This window comes from Poromitra crassiceps (assembly GCF_964638095.1).
Source record: "Poromitra crassiceps genome assembly, chromosome: 9".
NCBI lineage: Eukaryota > Metazoa > Chordata > Actinopteri > Beryciformes > Melamphaidae > Poromitra > Poromitra crassiceps.
Genome location: NC_139630.1, coordinates 28,078,318 through 28,094,343, shown reverse-complemented (window position 1 = coordinate 28,094,343; position 16,026 = coordinate 28,078,318). Strand labels below are relative to the sequence as shown.

At 44.5% G+C, this 16,026-nt stretch overlaps 1 protein-coding gene across 1 annotated transcript in view; it reads left to right on the top strand.

Annotated features, from left to right (window-relative positions):
• Positions 1-16,026, top strand: part of akap7 (A-kinase anchoring protein 7) — a 61,987-nt gene that overhangs the window by 16,646 nt on the left and 29,315 nt on the right. The window lies entirely within an intron of this gene.

The following is a 16,026-nucleotide window of genomic DNA, read 5'->3' as shown; positions in this document are numbered from 1 at the left end:
CAGATAGAGCAGATAGGACTCTGACCCCATAGAGTAGAAAGGGACCATTTGACCTCTTCCTAGATGCTCTGTGTGCTTCTGTGTTTGTATAAATTGGTGTACTTGTTTTGTAATAGTGGTGTTCTGAAAGCTGGGTGGTATTGTGAACTCTCAACTAGCCCACAGGGCTGACTGAATATAGATGAAATACATGTACTCTACTCACTGTGCATGCGTGCGTGCGTGGCTGGCTGGCTTTCAGTAGCACTATTTTGCCACCAGAGGGGGCTATCTGCTCACCTATTGAAGAGTGGAATTCCCTCTAGCTAATTGTGTCCATAGTTGGGCCACTGGGACAAATGTGTCTCTCCACAGCTTCGTGATACATTTCTCCTTTTTAAGCTGCTGTATTTACCGTAATAATACAACAAATCAGTATTAGCTGTTGGATGGTTAAATAGGTTTCTGTTGCAGCACAGAACAGTATATTTTTTTTATTTTATTTTTTATTTGACCTTTATTAACCAGGTAAAAAAATCGGTTGAGAACCAGTTCTCATTTACAACGATGACCTGGCCAAGAGGGCCCAGCAAGATTCAATAAAATACACAAAGTAACATGTAAAATAACATAGTCAGCACGGAACAACACAAAGGTACATAGGTAAGATCAATAAAATAGAGCACTAATATGCACAAGAAGGGGACAGATGCTGAGTGTGCTTACTGTAGGTATATAATAAGGGAAAGAGAGAGCAGGTCAGCAGGTAACAGCTGTCCACTATGACCTGATACAAGTTGTGTTTGAATGTGTTGAGGGAGATGAGAGTAGTGAGTTTAAGTGTGTTTTGTAGTGTATTCCAGTCATTTGCAGCAGCAACACGGAAGAAGTTACAGCCAAAGGTGGTACAGTACGGACCTTTGACGTGATGAGCACAATGAAGTTGCTGGATCTTAGGTGCTAAGTGCTGTGGGAGATCTGCCGGAGGTTGGAGAGGTAGTGAGGAGATTTGCCCAGGATAGTTTTGTAAACTAGTTGCAGCCAGCGATGTTCCCGCCTGGTGCGAAGGGAAGGCCAGTCCTCCAGGTTGTAGAGGTGGCAGTGGTGGGTTCTGAAGGGTGCACCTGTGAGTGGTGTGTGGAGTGTATCAAGCTTGCTGAGGAGACCCTTCCATGCCATTTTATAGCTGGTGTCACCATAATAAATAATCGAAGATTGGGCGGATCGTCATTTTTACGAGTGTGTGTTTTGGCGGGGTGGGTGAAAGAAGCCTTGTTGCGAAACAGAAAAGCGATTCTGGCTCTGACTTTAGCCAGGAGGTTATTGATGTGTGTGGTGTGTGTGTGTGTGTGTGTGTGTGTGTGTGTGTGTGTGTGTGTGAAATGAGCGGGATGAGTCCAACCAGAGACCACGATATTTGTAGGAGGTGACGAACTCCAATTCCCGAGGCCAGCGTCACAGTGTAAATCTTAAGGGGGCTGGTAGTGTTAAGGGGTTTTCCGCTCAAACAGCATTGCAGAGATAGACCGGTTTCTATCCTGTGTCTTCTGTGTCTCCAGCACTGATGGATTGGCATGTTGTTGAACTGGTTAGACACTTTGTCATTTGATGTGACATCAAATCAAACTGTGTCAAATATGACAGTGAACTTTGATGGAGCTGTGTGCTGTTCACTCCATTCACATGTACACACGTCCCTGTTTATAGCACAGTTGAAGTCACAACAACCTGCAAACTCTTCATATGAATAAAAGTCTGTTTTGCTACTTTCTATCGATGATCAATCAATTATCACACAATAATGATGCAACATATACCACCAGTTCACGAAGGTGCTGGTTTAGATTCTCTTCTGCACAAATTCTCTTCTGCACAGCAAGTGATGCGTTTGACATTTCTGGAAGCAGCAACAGTGTTTGGGATGAGGCCGATCCAATATCGGTATCGGGTGCCGATATTGGCACTAATTCACGGATCGGATCGAAATCCGTGTATTTTTTTTTTTTTTTTGTTGTTGCAGCAATTCCAGCGCTGGGCCGCACAGTGGCCGTAATCACATGACAAATGCATCTTGCCACAGGGCCAATCTATTGGTTTGTATCTGAACCACCTGCGGTCCGCACCAATCAGCATCCTATGAGGGCGGGCTGGCCGTAATTTGCCCATGTATAATAGTATCCTTCTTTGCCTTGTATATTTTCTTAATTTTGTCTGCTTTTTGCAAGGTATATTTAAAAAAAAGAATCTTTAATTGGCCAAATCTTTGCCTATACTGTATATTCAAGAGAAATACTGGTATCGGCATAATATCGGTATCGGCAGATATCCAAATTCAGGTATCGGAATCGGATCGGGAAGTGAAAAAATGTGGATCGGTGCATCCCTAAACAGTGTTTTGGAATAAGCTGAAGAAGAACTCTGCGATTAGCATGAGCAGCACCAACCAGCATGGCTGAAAGTCCATGGAGAAAGTAGCTTTTTCATCAAGACGAAATCTAAGGGAAAGAGGAACCCATTAATCCCTCAGAGCAGAGATGCCTCTGAAGTGTCCGCCTCCGCCTCCGGAACAGCGTAGTGTGAATATCGTCTTTGCCTTCCCAAGATGAAAAGCAGTCGGGGTGGGGGGGGGGGGGGGGGGGGGGTGGTGGTGGGGTGGGGGGGGTGGGGGGGGGGGGGGGTGATGGATGATGAGGAGTGATGGTGATTTATTTTCTTTTCTTTTGAATAGCTGTTTTTTTCTGTCACTTAGCTGATGAGCTAACCTGACGCTACCGGATGGTTTTGTTTTCACATAACCACATGGGAAACGAGTCACACTTTACCTGACAGGTGATTGGATGAGCCATCTGTCTTATCACGGGCTCGTTCTCGCTGGCGTCACTCCTAAAGCCCGCCCTCATAGGATGCCGATTGGTGCGGACCGCAGGTGGTTCAGATTCAAACCAATAGATTGGCCCTGTGGCAAGATGCATTTGTCATGTGATCTTGATCTCATGATCTCTCACAAATCCAGCTCCCTCACAAGGTTACTGATCAGCCACAGTCTACATTGAATGAGTTTTATTATTATGTTGGGTTAGTGCACGAGTTCAAAACCTCAGTGCACTGACGGTTTGTCTCCATGGCTGCAACTTAACGATTATTTTCATTATCGATTAATCTGTCGATTATTTTCTCGATTCATCGATTAGTTGTTTGGTCTGTAAAATGTCAGGAAATGGTGAAAAAAATGTCGATCAGTGTTTCCCAAAGCTCAAGATGACATCCTCAAATGTCTGGTTTTGTCCACAACCCAAAGATATTTACTGTCGGAGTAAAGAAACCAGGAAATAATCACATTTAAGAAGCTGGAATCAGATCATTTAGATTTAGGTTTCTTAAAAAAATGACTCAAAACGATTAAATCGATTATCAAATTAGTCGTCGATTAATTTTCAGTCGATCGACTAATCGATTGATCGTTGCAACTCTACTTGTCACCAAAGGTGTCTCCAAAATCAAGAAAAACAAGAATCCTGCAGATTGCCCGTTAAGCTCTTTTTTTTCTTTTTTTTTTTGGAAAACCAGTCTATATACCCTTATGCATAGTGATCACATTATCCTTACCCGCACATAAATAAATCGAATAATCCCATCATTACCATGGTAACATGATTTCCGTGTATATGCTTCAGTATCAGGGTTAATTGCTCTGACATACACAGTATACAGTAACTACAAAATGTAATACTGTGTTATTAATTTGCATTTAGCAATGTTTCCCTTTATATATATTTCTAGAACGGTGGAGTTTGAGGGAAGTAATTGTTTAAAAATGTTCCACGATGCAACCAAAAAATGCTATATGAATCATTAAAGTCGAGCTGAACCCAAAAATTACTTTTATTTTCTTTTAGTTCAAATACCTGGGTATGCAGTGCACCTATTTAATGATGTATGCAAAACAAATCACAAAAATCGAATTCCTTTAGTTTTTCACACTTTTTCACGTCAAAAGTTCATTTTTCAAGATTTCATTGATAACACTAATCTACAGTTTGCTGACGTCACCTAGTACTATCAAATTTCTACCCCATTTCAACCAATCATATCACGACATGCAGCTGTCAATCAAATCTTCATTTCAGGATAATGTCCTCTTCCAAATGAAGTAGAAAATGGCGCCTAGTGCCTGTCATCTGGCAGAATTCCTATCCCATAAACTAACTACTAACTTGGCCAATTCATGAAACATGAACAAAAAACAAAAACTATAATCTCTAAGAATGCAAAGAAATGTAACTGGCTCGTTAAAACGCTCATTCCAGGAATATCGAATTTACAGAAATAGCGTAAAAGGCGCTCGCTTGAGAGCGTGGTAGTCAGGGGTCTCCCCTCGAGGAGATTTCAGGCGGGCGGGCAGCACCCATGCATCGGATTGTCCGCTCGCTCCGCACGAAGCAAGTGGCTGCCTGGTACTCCGCGGATCCCACTCGCGTAGCACGACGACACGCTGAATCCCACTCGATTTGGGGGTGGAACACGCCATGATCGACCAATGCCAAAGCCAGTCGACAGAATTGTCAAATCAAATCATCGACACGTATATGGTCCGCCTCTCAATTTGTTTTCAGTCTCCGACGCTCGTGCTATTGCATTCGCCTCCGGTTCACTTCGACTTGAAGTATATATGCACACATCTACATGCTCCCTAACCACTACTGTCAAGTACATGAATTACTCCCTGTGTGTCTGTGTGTTGACAAGCTGTCAACATGAGTGGAACTAGGCTGTCATAAATGTGTCTCTGCATCACTGGCTTGTCTGCCAGGGTCAAAGAGTGAGACGTGTGTGTGTGTGGGAGTGAGACACCAAGAGTGGGGAGATGTTTAGCTCACACTTGTCCTCGTCAAAAAGCTTGTGTTTTGGTCAAGTGTTTTTCATTTTCACAGCGGTTCATAATTCATATTCACAACAAGGTGTGAAAAAGCCGAACACTATCATCCAGTTTATCCTGATATTACAGTGCAATAACTAGCCCAGAATGCCGCAGGGTGGAACTGTTGGTGTTGTTGTCAGTGAGTGAAGTGAGAAGACGTGTCTGGTCTGGCACACACACGCCTCCCCCAAGCCCATAAATACTAAATGAGATTTATTACCCATAACGACTCCAGTGAGAGGGTTCCCACACATCTGCAAGTAGGATGCAACTTTTTCCACTGTCAATACCCATTCCAATGAATAATGTGTAAGTATATTCCTCACAATCTGATCCATATTACAAGAAGACCGTATAGACTGATAGACTGATAGTCAATAAAGAAAAATATGGACCCCTTTTATATCGGCAATACAGAGATTTCACATTGTATGTGTGGAAAAGGGCAGAAGTCATGTCACCTTTGGTGCTTTTGGCATGTTATAGTATAGTGGATATGACAGATTAGCCTTATAGCAAAAGCTATCCCTATCTGAAAGTGTTATACAGGCCATATCAAAAAGTAACGTAGACTGAATATGTCAAGCTACACATTTCTATTGTGATCTATATCGACGGCACAGGGGCTCAGTGGTTAGCGCTATTGCCTCACAGCAAGAAGGTCCCGGGTTCGAACCCCGGTCCGTCCCAGGTCCTTTCTGTGTGGAGTTTGCATGTTCTCCCCGTGTTTGTGTGGGTTTTCTCCCACCATCAAAGACATGTACCGTATGTTAGGGTTAAGACTGCTGTAAGTGCCCCTCACCAAGGCACTGGCAAAAGAACTGGAGTTGGTCCCCCGGGCGCTGCACTGTGGCTGCCCACTGCTCCTAGTTCTAGGAAGGTTCCTAGTAGAGGATGTGTCAAATGCAGAGGATTAATTTCCCCATGGGGATAAATAAAGGATAACTGAACTAGCTGCAGTGCCTGTCAAATAAATGCAGCAAAACATTTTGTCCATATTTTACAGCTTACCACAGTAAGAATTAATTAATTAATTAATTGATCTCCGCTATTTTAGTTTCATCTATTCATTCAACCATCAACTGTCACAGAATTCCCTGTGCTCAGTCTGCACACGCTAATGCCCCGAGTGACTCATACTCTTTATTCATTGCCAGCAAAATGGTAATTAATCAAATGAGCTGCCATTATTATCAAACCATCACGCCTTCAACTTCTGTACAATCTTATTAAATCACTTTCATTTTGTACTTGTTTTTTCATCTCGCACGCACACGCACACGCACACACGCACACACACACACACACACACACACATGAACACACACACTCCTATAATGGAGAGCCTTGAGAGGTTTATAAGGCGCATGGTGTTACATGGTGTTATATCGATGTGCCGGGCGTGGACGCATTACCAGAGCATGACTTTATTGTCATGAGATACACATCTAGCTAGGTGGAGAAAAACACACCGGCAGCAGGATCATGAGATACACATCTAGCTAGGTGGAGAAAAACACACCGGCAGCAGGATCATGAGATACACATCTAGCTAGGTGGAGAAAAACACACCGGCAGCAGGATCATGAGATACACATCTAGCTAGGTGGAGAAAAACACACCGGCAGCAGGATCATGAGATACACATCTAGCTAGGTGGAGAAAAACACACCGGCATCATGAGATACACATCTAGCTAGGTGGAGAAAAACACACCAGCAGCAGGATAGATACACATCTAGCTAGGTGGAGAAAAACACACCAGCAGCAGGATAGATACACATCTAGCTAGGTGGAGAAAAACACACCAGCAGCAGGATAGATACACATCTAGCTAGGTGGAGAAAAACACACCAGCAGCAGGATAGATACACATCTAGCTAGGTGGAGAAAAACACACCAGCAGCAGGATAGATACACATCTAGCTAGGTGGAGAAAAACACACCAGCAGCAGGATAGATACACATCTAGCTAGGTGGAGAAAAACACACCGGCAGCAGGATAGATACACATCTAGCTAGGTGGAGAAAAACACACCGGCAGCAGGATAGATACACATCTAGCTAGGTGGAGAAAAACACACCGGCAGCAGGATAGATACACATCTAGCTAGGTGGAGAAAAACACACCAGCAGCAGGATAGATACACATCTAGCTAGGTGGAGAAAAACACACCAGCAGCAGGATAGATACACATCTAGCTAGGTGGAGAAAAACACACCGGCAGCAGGATAGATGCTGCAACATCTCCCTTCCCATCCAGACCTCATGTTTTCAAATGATCTGTAACTGAACTAAGATGCCATTTACACCTGGCATTAACATGCCTTTTCTGCCATCACATTGCAATCTGATGGCGCATATGGGTGTCCTCTCAATCCGCATACAGTTGCTGTATCCAGATTGAGAGGACACATTGCATTTACACTTGTGTTCAATGTGTACAGAATGCATCCCTGACCACCTCCGGACTGGAGGTGGTTTGGCTGATCAGATTGCAATCCTTCTTCAATGCGTTTTGGGGGTGTTTACACCTGTACTTTCAAGTGATGAAACACAATCTGATTGCAATCAGAAAACACATGTTAATGCCAGGTGTAAATGGCCTCTTAAACATCTGTTTTGCATTTTTTTGGTGGGAGGGATGTAGTCGGGGAGGGCTAACAGTCTGTGTCTGCTAATGTCAGACTATACAATGCTAAACGTTGACAACAAATCTAAGAACTAAAACACTGGCCAAAGGGTATTAAAGAGAGAGTGGTAGGTAGCAACACGAGATATAAATAGTGAGCAAAGTACGCATGGATCTATAAAACATGTGGATCTATAAAACCTAATGGGACTGACTCTTGGGTCATCACGTTGCCACTAGTACAGCTGATATTTATTGATTACTTGCATGAAATTGCCCACGGTGAAATAGGTCACTGCAATATTCTCAATAACAGAATGTGATTACTTTGTTCTTTTTCAATAAGCTTCACTAATTCATCAGTGTTGAATAAATACATTATTCATTCATACTTGATTTATATCCTATAGATTGATATCCTCTTACCAAGCTGTGTAAAATTCTACTAAACAGAGAGGTGGTTAAACTGGGTTTAGGCGGGTTTATCCTGCGCTACATGCCTGATCTTAACGTGGTCACGGCTTCGACATGCTTACCGGTATTCTCTTGTTACACAGCGGTGGTCACTCACTGGTCAGTCTATCAGTTTATTATTGTGTGTATATATGTTAAATCCCATAATCCACAAAACAACCTTGTAATCCACAACAGTCCCTCTGGTGTACATCCTGAGAGGGAGTGAGAGAGTGTGTGTGTGTGTGTGTGTGTGTGTGTGTGTGTGTGTTCGGGGGAAGGGGTGAGTTGTTACATGTGCAGTAATCTCCTGAGTCCCTGGTCAGTGGGCTAAGGTGCAGTAGTAGGTGTGGGATCACAACCTTTGTACCTTTGTCACGTGCCTCTCCTCTGTCCTCCCTCTCTGCCTCCCATCCTTCTTCCATCCTGCTAAAGTAGAAATGGATTCAAAATCATCATAAAGAAATGTTACAGTTTGATGTTGCCCGTCCACTTCTGTTCTGTCAAGGCAAACTGTTATCTCTATCTAGGCTGTAGCTACCGGGGTGATGCCACTGCTGTGTGTGTGTGCGCGTGTGTGTGTGTGTGCGTGTGTGCGTGTGTGTGTGTGTGTGCGTGCGTCAGAATGTGATGTTAATGTAAGCAAACGGATGGAGATGGCTGAAGAATGTTGAGTGTGTACGCCTGCAGTGTGTTTGTCTCACATGACTCTCTTTCTGCTGGTCTCATGTTTAAACCAGGACAATAATGACTTTTCAGCTGCGACCAGCAGCCCTGTGTGTGTGTGTGTGTGTGTGTGTGTGTGTGTGTGTGTGTGTGTGTGTGTGTGTGTGTGTGTGTGTGTGTGTGTGTGTGTGTGTGTGTGTGTGTGTGTGTGAGCGAGATTGTGATCATGCCAATTGGCTAAGGAGGAGGGGGGGGGGGGGGGGGTTAAATACAGGGTTGCAGAGAAAGAGAGTGTCAGTGATGGCTAGGTTGTCTGACATTTAGTGCTGTTCTGTTCTGCATAGTGGAGATAAGTATCTCTCGGGAGACGAGAGGTAGCTTCTCTCCTGGCCTATTGGCATTTATAATATCCTCATATGCACACAGCCACGTACTAATGAATGCAGAGTGACTTACACACACAGGCACTCGTGCATGCAAAAGCCCAAGCACAGACACTGCCAGCACACACACACAAGCGCGCGCACACACACACACACACACACCAACAAGCGCACACACACACACACACGCACACACACAGGCACACACACACACACACACAGACACATACAGATACAGAGGCAGTCAGTGGAGGTAGTTTCTGCTCTGTGACCTCTTGGTATTTTATTGAGATAATCACTTCTTGCCTCGCGTTTACTAGGTTTTTCCTGCTTTAAAGTGGGACTTTGGCCACACGCCCAGTGAAGAGAGCCAGGTGACATCATATACTAGTTTGCATAGAATAAGTGGTCTGATTTCTCTCCAGATAAAACAGTCAATCAAGAGACAGCACTAGAGCACTTTATTAGGAACACCTGTACACCTGCTTATTCATGCAATTATCCAATCAGCCAATCACGCGGCAGCAGCGGTGCAACGTCTGATCATGCAGACACAGGTCAGCAGCTTCAGTGCATGTTGTTCACCATCAAACATCAGAATGGGGGGGAAATGTGTCTCAGTGACCGTGGTGTGGCTGTTGGTGCCAGACGGGCCTGTTGGTGCCAGACGGGCCTGTTGGTGCCAGACGGGCCTGTTGGTGCCAGACGGGCCTGTTGTGTGCCAGACGGACCTGTTGGTGCCAGACGGGCCTGTTGGTGCCAGACGGGCCTGTTGGTGCCAGACGGGCCTGTTGGTGCCAGATGGTGCCAGACGGGCCTGTTGGTGCCAGACGGGCCTGTTGGTGCCAGACGGGCCTGTTGGTGCCAGACGGGCCTGTTGGTGCCAGATGGTGCCAGACGGGTCTGTTGGTGCCAGACGGGCCTGTTGGTGCCAGACGGACCTGTTGGTGCCAGATGGTGCCAGACGGGTCTGTTGGTGCCAGACGGGCCTGTTGGTGCCAGACGGGCCTGTTGGTGCCAGATGGTGCCAGACGGGTCTGTTGGTGCCAGACGGGCCTGTTGGTGCCAGACGGGCCTGTTGGTGCCAGACGGCTCTGGTTCTATCAGGGATTGCCTGGCAGTGTTTGGTCAAAGACGATGGGATTCAAGCAAGACGGCCCAACTTCAACTCACTTCCTGTCATTTTGTCACGTGGGTTTTTCCACGGACACGCCCACTTGGGAGACCTTTCAGCAGGTCTGAGTCAACGGTTGACCACGCCCATTTAGGAGACTTGCTGCTACCATTTGTTAGAATTGGCGGAGCCTGCGGTGACCCATCTATATTAGTAATACAATAAACTATCTATGGTTTGGTTTTGTGAAGCCGGCTAATGCAAACAGAGCCCGACTAGTGAGTGACTCTGCTGAACTCATGTTCCCGCCTAGCCTTAATCTCTGCAAGATTGGTGCCGCAGGAGCGGCTTTGTTTCTGGTGATTCATTGTATTTGATGTTCTCTAAGAGGATAACAAAACACGGGGGAAGAAGAAGTGCGGTAAAACAGATGAGAGAAAGAAGAGAGAGGACCAGAGAAGACCAGACGGAGGAGAGAAGCGACAAATGAGACAATGAAGGGTGACTCTGAGCAGGCGGAAAGGAGGATGGAAAAGAGGAGGGCAAGACAGAATGTGGGGGGGGAGGGAGGGATGGAGAGATGGAAGAGGATAAGAGCTAGATTAAACACGCACCATAAAGGATGATGAAAAGAGGAGGGGTCAAAGAGAGAGAGAGAGAGAGAAGACAGGAGGAGAGAGTCATATAGGATTAAAAGCAGAGAGATGCGGTGCAAGAGAGGGACAGAGGAAGAGCAGACTGAGAGAGAGAATAGCGAGTCCGGGGGGGGAAGGTGACTTTAGTTTAAACAGCAGGAAGATTGATGGCGGAGAGAGCGAGGGATTTAGGGATGGCTCAGGTAAAGAGAGGGAGCGGCACAGCGTGGGGGATTGAAAACAGAGGGGGACGAATAGAGACAGTCCGCATGTCTGGGAACGCCCACAAAATGTTAAACGGCTGGCGCGCGAGTGGGGTAAAACCGCCCATATATCTCATGGGCTGACTCACCAAAAGACGGTGCTGCGGCTCTAAACTACATGTTTGGGGGTTTCTAGAGCAGAACACAAGACGTCTGCTCAGATGTGCGTTTACTGCGGTGGTTAAATCCCCGATCGTGTCTGCCTGGGCTGGGCTATCGGCTAAATTCTAACTTTGCTGAATGGATAGAACGGGGGAATTTACCCCACCCTGACCCCGCCCCCCAGGCTAACCCAGCGTCTATTGTGGGCGTTCCCAGAGCCTGTATGGGCGTTCCCAGAAATGCGGACTGTCTCTATAGGAGAGAATGGGGGAGGGGTCAGATGTGATTAGAATCAACCGCCACCAACTTGAAATGGGGCGAAATGGCTCAGGAGGTCCACTAATCAGAAGGTCGGCGGTTCGATCCCCGGCTCCTCCAGTCCGCGTGTCGAAGTGTCCTTGGGCAAGACACCGAACCCCAAATTGCTCCCGATGGGTGTCGCCAGCACCCCGCGCGTTAGCTTGCCGCCATTGGTGTATGAATGTGTGTGTGAATGGGTGAATGTGGGCGTTGTAAAGCGCTTTGACTTCACTTGAGTGTTCGCTAGACTAAATGCAGTCCATTTACCATTTGAGATGTTTTTTCGCCATCTGCTTCTGTGGCTCTCTGTCTCCCTCCCTGTCTAAACACTGTCTTAACATTTCACACTCACGTAAATCATTTTGCAATCTTGTTTAGATTAGTTTGGGCAAACATTTTTTTTGCAGAAAATAATGATCCAAGCAACTTTGCGTGTGCGTGTGTGTGTGTGCGTGCGTGTGTGTGTGTGTGTGTGTGCGTGCGCGTGCGTGTGTGCGTGTCTTCTGTGGCGACGGACTTGTTTTGCTAGCAGCTGTTGCACGCAAGAAAGCTCTGTAACTGTGAATGGCATCCAGTAGTGTGATACTTCAGTTCCCTTCGGTTTGTGTGTGTATACCACTTAGTGAAGATGGATAGACGTTTTGGGGGGTAATGGCCTCCCTAGTGGGAGATGTTGTTGCTGTACTGGATCACGACTGCTGAATAAATATCAGAAGAAGAACGTGACCAGTGTAGATACTGTACTAAATATCTACACCTATATATGATTTGAGTTTTCTTTGTAGACATTAAGAGCAGTGAGGCCAGCAGGCCCAGCACAAGCACATGTTGAATTCCATGTGATTGTAACAGAGTAGTTGAATAGAGAAGAAAAGTGACCGCCTACTTCCTGCTTCAGCACTGTACCAGAGATTTTTTATCCGCCATTTATTTTCCCATAGACATTTCGTGAAATGCTTATAAAAATAGTTTTACTTGTTCAAACCAAACGGTTCAGATTAGGGGTGCACCGATCGCAATCTGTATCGGCCGATTTTGACCTCAAATATGCGATCGGCTGATTGCCGATATTTCGGCTGATTGCCGATATTTCGGCTGATTGCCGATATTTTTTAATATTATTATTATTTTTATTTTTTTATTTTTTTATTAAAAAAAGCCCTATCACTAATCAGGCTTTCCAACTACGGTATATAAAATACAATGCCAATTGGTATTATTAAAGGGGAGAAATAATCAACCGAAATAACGTTTCCAAACTTCTTTTGAGGAGTTTATATATCGGTGATCGGTAATCGGTGATCGGTCGATGATCGGTTGGGCAGATATTTCCCATAGGCGATCGGCAATCGGTGATCGGTGGCAAAAAACGTGATCGGTGCACCCCTAGTTCAGATATATTTAGAAACAGGCGAGACCACATAACATTTCACTCGGACCAAAACGTAAGTTTTCAGTTTTGGTCATAGTGAAATGTTCTATGGTCTCTCCTGTTTCTAAATATATCTGAACCGTTTGGTTTGACCAAGTAAAACTATTTTCATAAGCATTTTACTATGGGAAAATAAATGGCGGATAAAAACCTCTGGTACAGCGCTGAAGCAGGAAGTAGGCGGTCACTTTGCCTCTCTATACATGCTTGTGAGCGACGTGCGAGTGATTTCCTAGAACAAGAATATGTGCTCTTTTGAAAAGGGCAAAGAGGACAGTCAGGCATGATGTCATACAGAGTTAATGCAATTCATGAAATGTGTGTGTTCTTGTAGCGGTTATGTATGCAGGTCATTATGTAAGGGATAATGTATATTGAGGCGGTGATTACGGGGGAAATAATGACCGACAGGTGGATTGAGCCCGACGCGCAGCGGAGGGCTTAATCGTTCACCTGAAGGTCATTATTTCCCAGTAATCACCGCCTCAATATACATTATCCCGCTTAGAACACGGCCTACAACTAAATCATTCAATAATCTGACAAAAATAATTATTCAAATAGATTTTTTAATAGCGTTTTCAACGACAAAGCGGTTTCATTCGTAATTGGCACACAAGACACCACAGCTGCAACTGGTTGGCCTAATTAGTAGTGTCTTGCTGACAAAAAGCTCTTATCAACTGATTAATCCAGGTGTGGCAGAGCAGCGGTCGGTTGTCGAGAAATAATGACCGGTGAATATTGTTGATTGACCAATCAGAATCGAGTATTCAAGAGAGCCGTGTTCTAAGCATTATTATTTTTCCTGACTATGCATGTGAGCATGTCTGTAGTTAATTATTCCTACATCAATATCGTGATAAACAATAGTCATATGATATCACGAGAGAGGAGATTGAAGCCAGCTATCTACACACCATACAGTTCTCTCTCTCTTTCTTTTTTTGTCGCTCTCTCTCTTTCTCTCTCTGTTCTCTTGTTCTCTCTCTCTCTCTGCGTAACCTTGTGACTAGTACTGAGGCACCATGATGAGGCCACCTTCATCTAGACACAAAGTCAACACTGTCACAGCTCGCGTGATGTCTCTTTCTCTACTTTCTCTCTGTCTCTTTTTCCTGTCCCACTATTTCTGTGTTTCAGACCTAGTAAACTAAGAGCGGGGGGGGGGGAATATATAGCTTCATATTGTACATCTTGCTCTGCAGTTTTGTACAGATACACTGGAGCTCTGTATTGTGACACTATTTGCATTATATGGCTTTCAATGAAAGTGCACATAATGACAATGTTGAAAATGACTATTCATAGGGTTAGATAGAGCTTTATTGTCATTATCAAGACAACGTAAGTAATTACAGAACCCTCTTAGTGCACAGCACATATAGTACGATAAGAACTGAAGTAAAAAATAATAATAAATAAATCTAGTTATGGATAAGTTATTGCAGAATGCAGATATGTCCAGCAGTAAAGTGCATATAGTGCAATAAATATAATATAAAATATAAAGAAGTTGTGCTCCTGTTATTGCACACTGGGGAGGGGGGGGTGAGGGGATAGGGGTGAAAGCTGTATTGTTGTTGTACCACGGCCCTGGGAAAGAAGCAGTTTGTCTTCCTGGATGTCCGAGCTGCTGCGAGCGTTCCTGTCTCTCCTTCCAGACAGCGAGAGAAACAGCTGGTGGCTGGGGTGCTGATGGATCTTTTACGATGTCGTGAGCCCGCCTCAGGCATCGTTTGGTGTAGATTGAGTCCAAGTCCGTTAGATGGGTTCTGGTGATGTCCTGCGCTGTGTTCACTATCCGCCTGAGAGCTGTTCTGTCAGCCTGATTGCATTTGGCATACAATACTGCCATGCGCTATGTCAGTATGCTGTCAATATAGCATCGCGGTAGAAATTCACAAGTGGTTTTGGGGTCGACAGGTTCACAATACAGTACATACTGTTGATTTGCCCATGAAGGAGCACATTTTGTAGTTTAGGAGGCAGACCATGGTCTAAGATGGTGGTGATTTAGATGATAAAGGTGGTATATTAAACCGAATAAAATGAAACATCATCATCAACATCTTCCTGAAAAACTACGGGGATAGAAAGGCACCTTTTGTAAATGGAAGTTGAAATGATGGAATGCACGATATATCTGCAATCACATCGGTATCGGACGATGTTAGTCATTTTTTAATATATCAGCATGGGTTGATATATCAATCTATGATTGATGGGCTTTTCCAAATGTTTGGGAAATAATGAAATGCATTGCTTTTTCAAATTCAGTGTTTACATGTGCTTTTCTCAGTATGTGCAAAACTGTGTGTGCGTGTGTGTGTGTGTGTTCATGTGAGAATGAATAGGTGTTTTGTGTGTGCCTGGGTGTAAAGTAGCAGCTGTGAGCTGAATGCTGCTGTTGGACACAGCGTCTCACTGTCTCCTCACACAGCTGAGCTTCGGTAATGCTTCACTTTGTTTCTATATGTATGTCTCTTTCCTGATTTCTTTGACATCGTTCCTCCTCTCTTTGTTTCTTACGCCTCTTTGTGTGATGCTGCATTGATGATCCCCACAAGAGACAATGCTCTTGACTTGCCTGCTCCCATGTGCAGCGAGGGGCTCATTGTCCTACTCAAGGTCAGATCAGCAAAAGTGATGCCTGCTGTTAACAGCCTGAAGAGGGCTTGAACCAAGGCCTTCTGATTCAAGAGCAGTATCGCTCATTTAATCTAATATTACACACCACCCTGCTCTCTCCAGTCATCATACCATATATATATATATATATATATATATCTATATATATATATATATATATATATATATATATATATATATACATATCTACATATTAGGGCTGTCGCGATTCACTTATCTCCCGATTCGATACTATCACGATTCTTGGGTGCCGAATCCGATTCGATTTATATTGCGATTCTTAAGTATTGCGATTCTACGATTATTGCGATTCGATATTACGATTTATTGCGATTTTTGTTTATTATTTTCTTTTCTTTTTTCAGTTTGTTTGCTTTTTTACACTAGAACATGGGAAAAGTTTAATCATACACTAGAGACTGTATATTATATATCATGAGTAGGGCTGGGCGATATAGTTAAAAACAGGGGCGGACTGGGATCATAATTCAGGCCG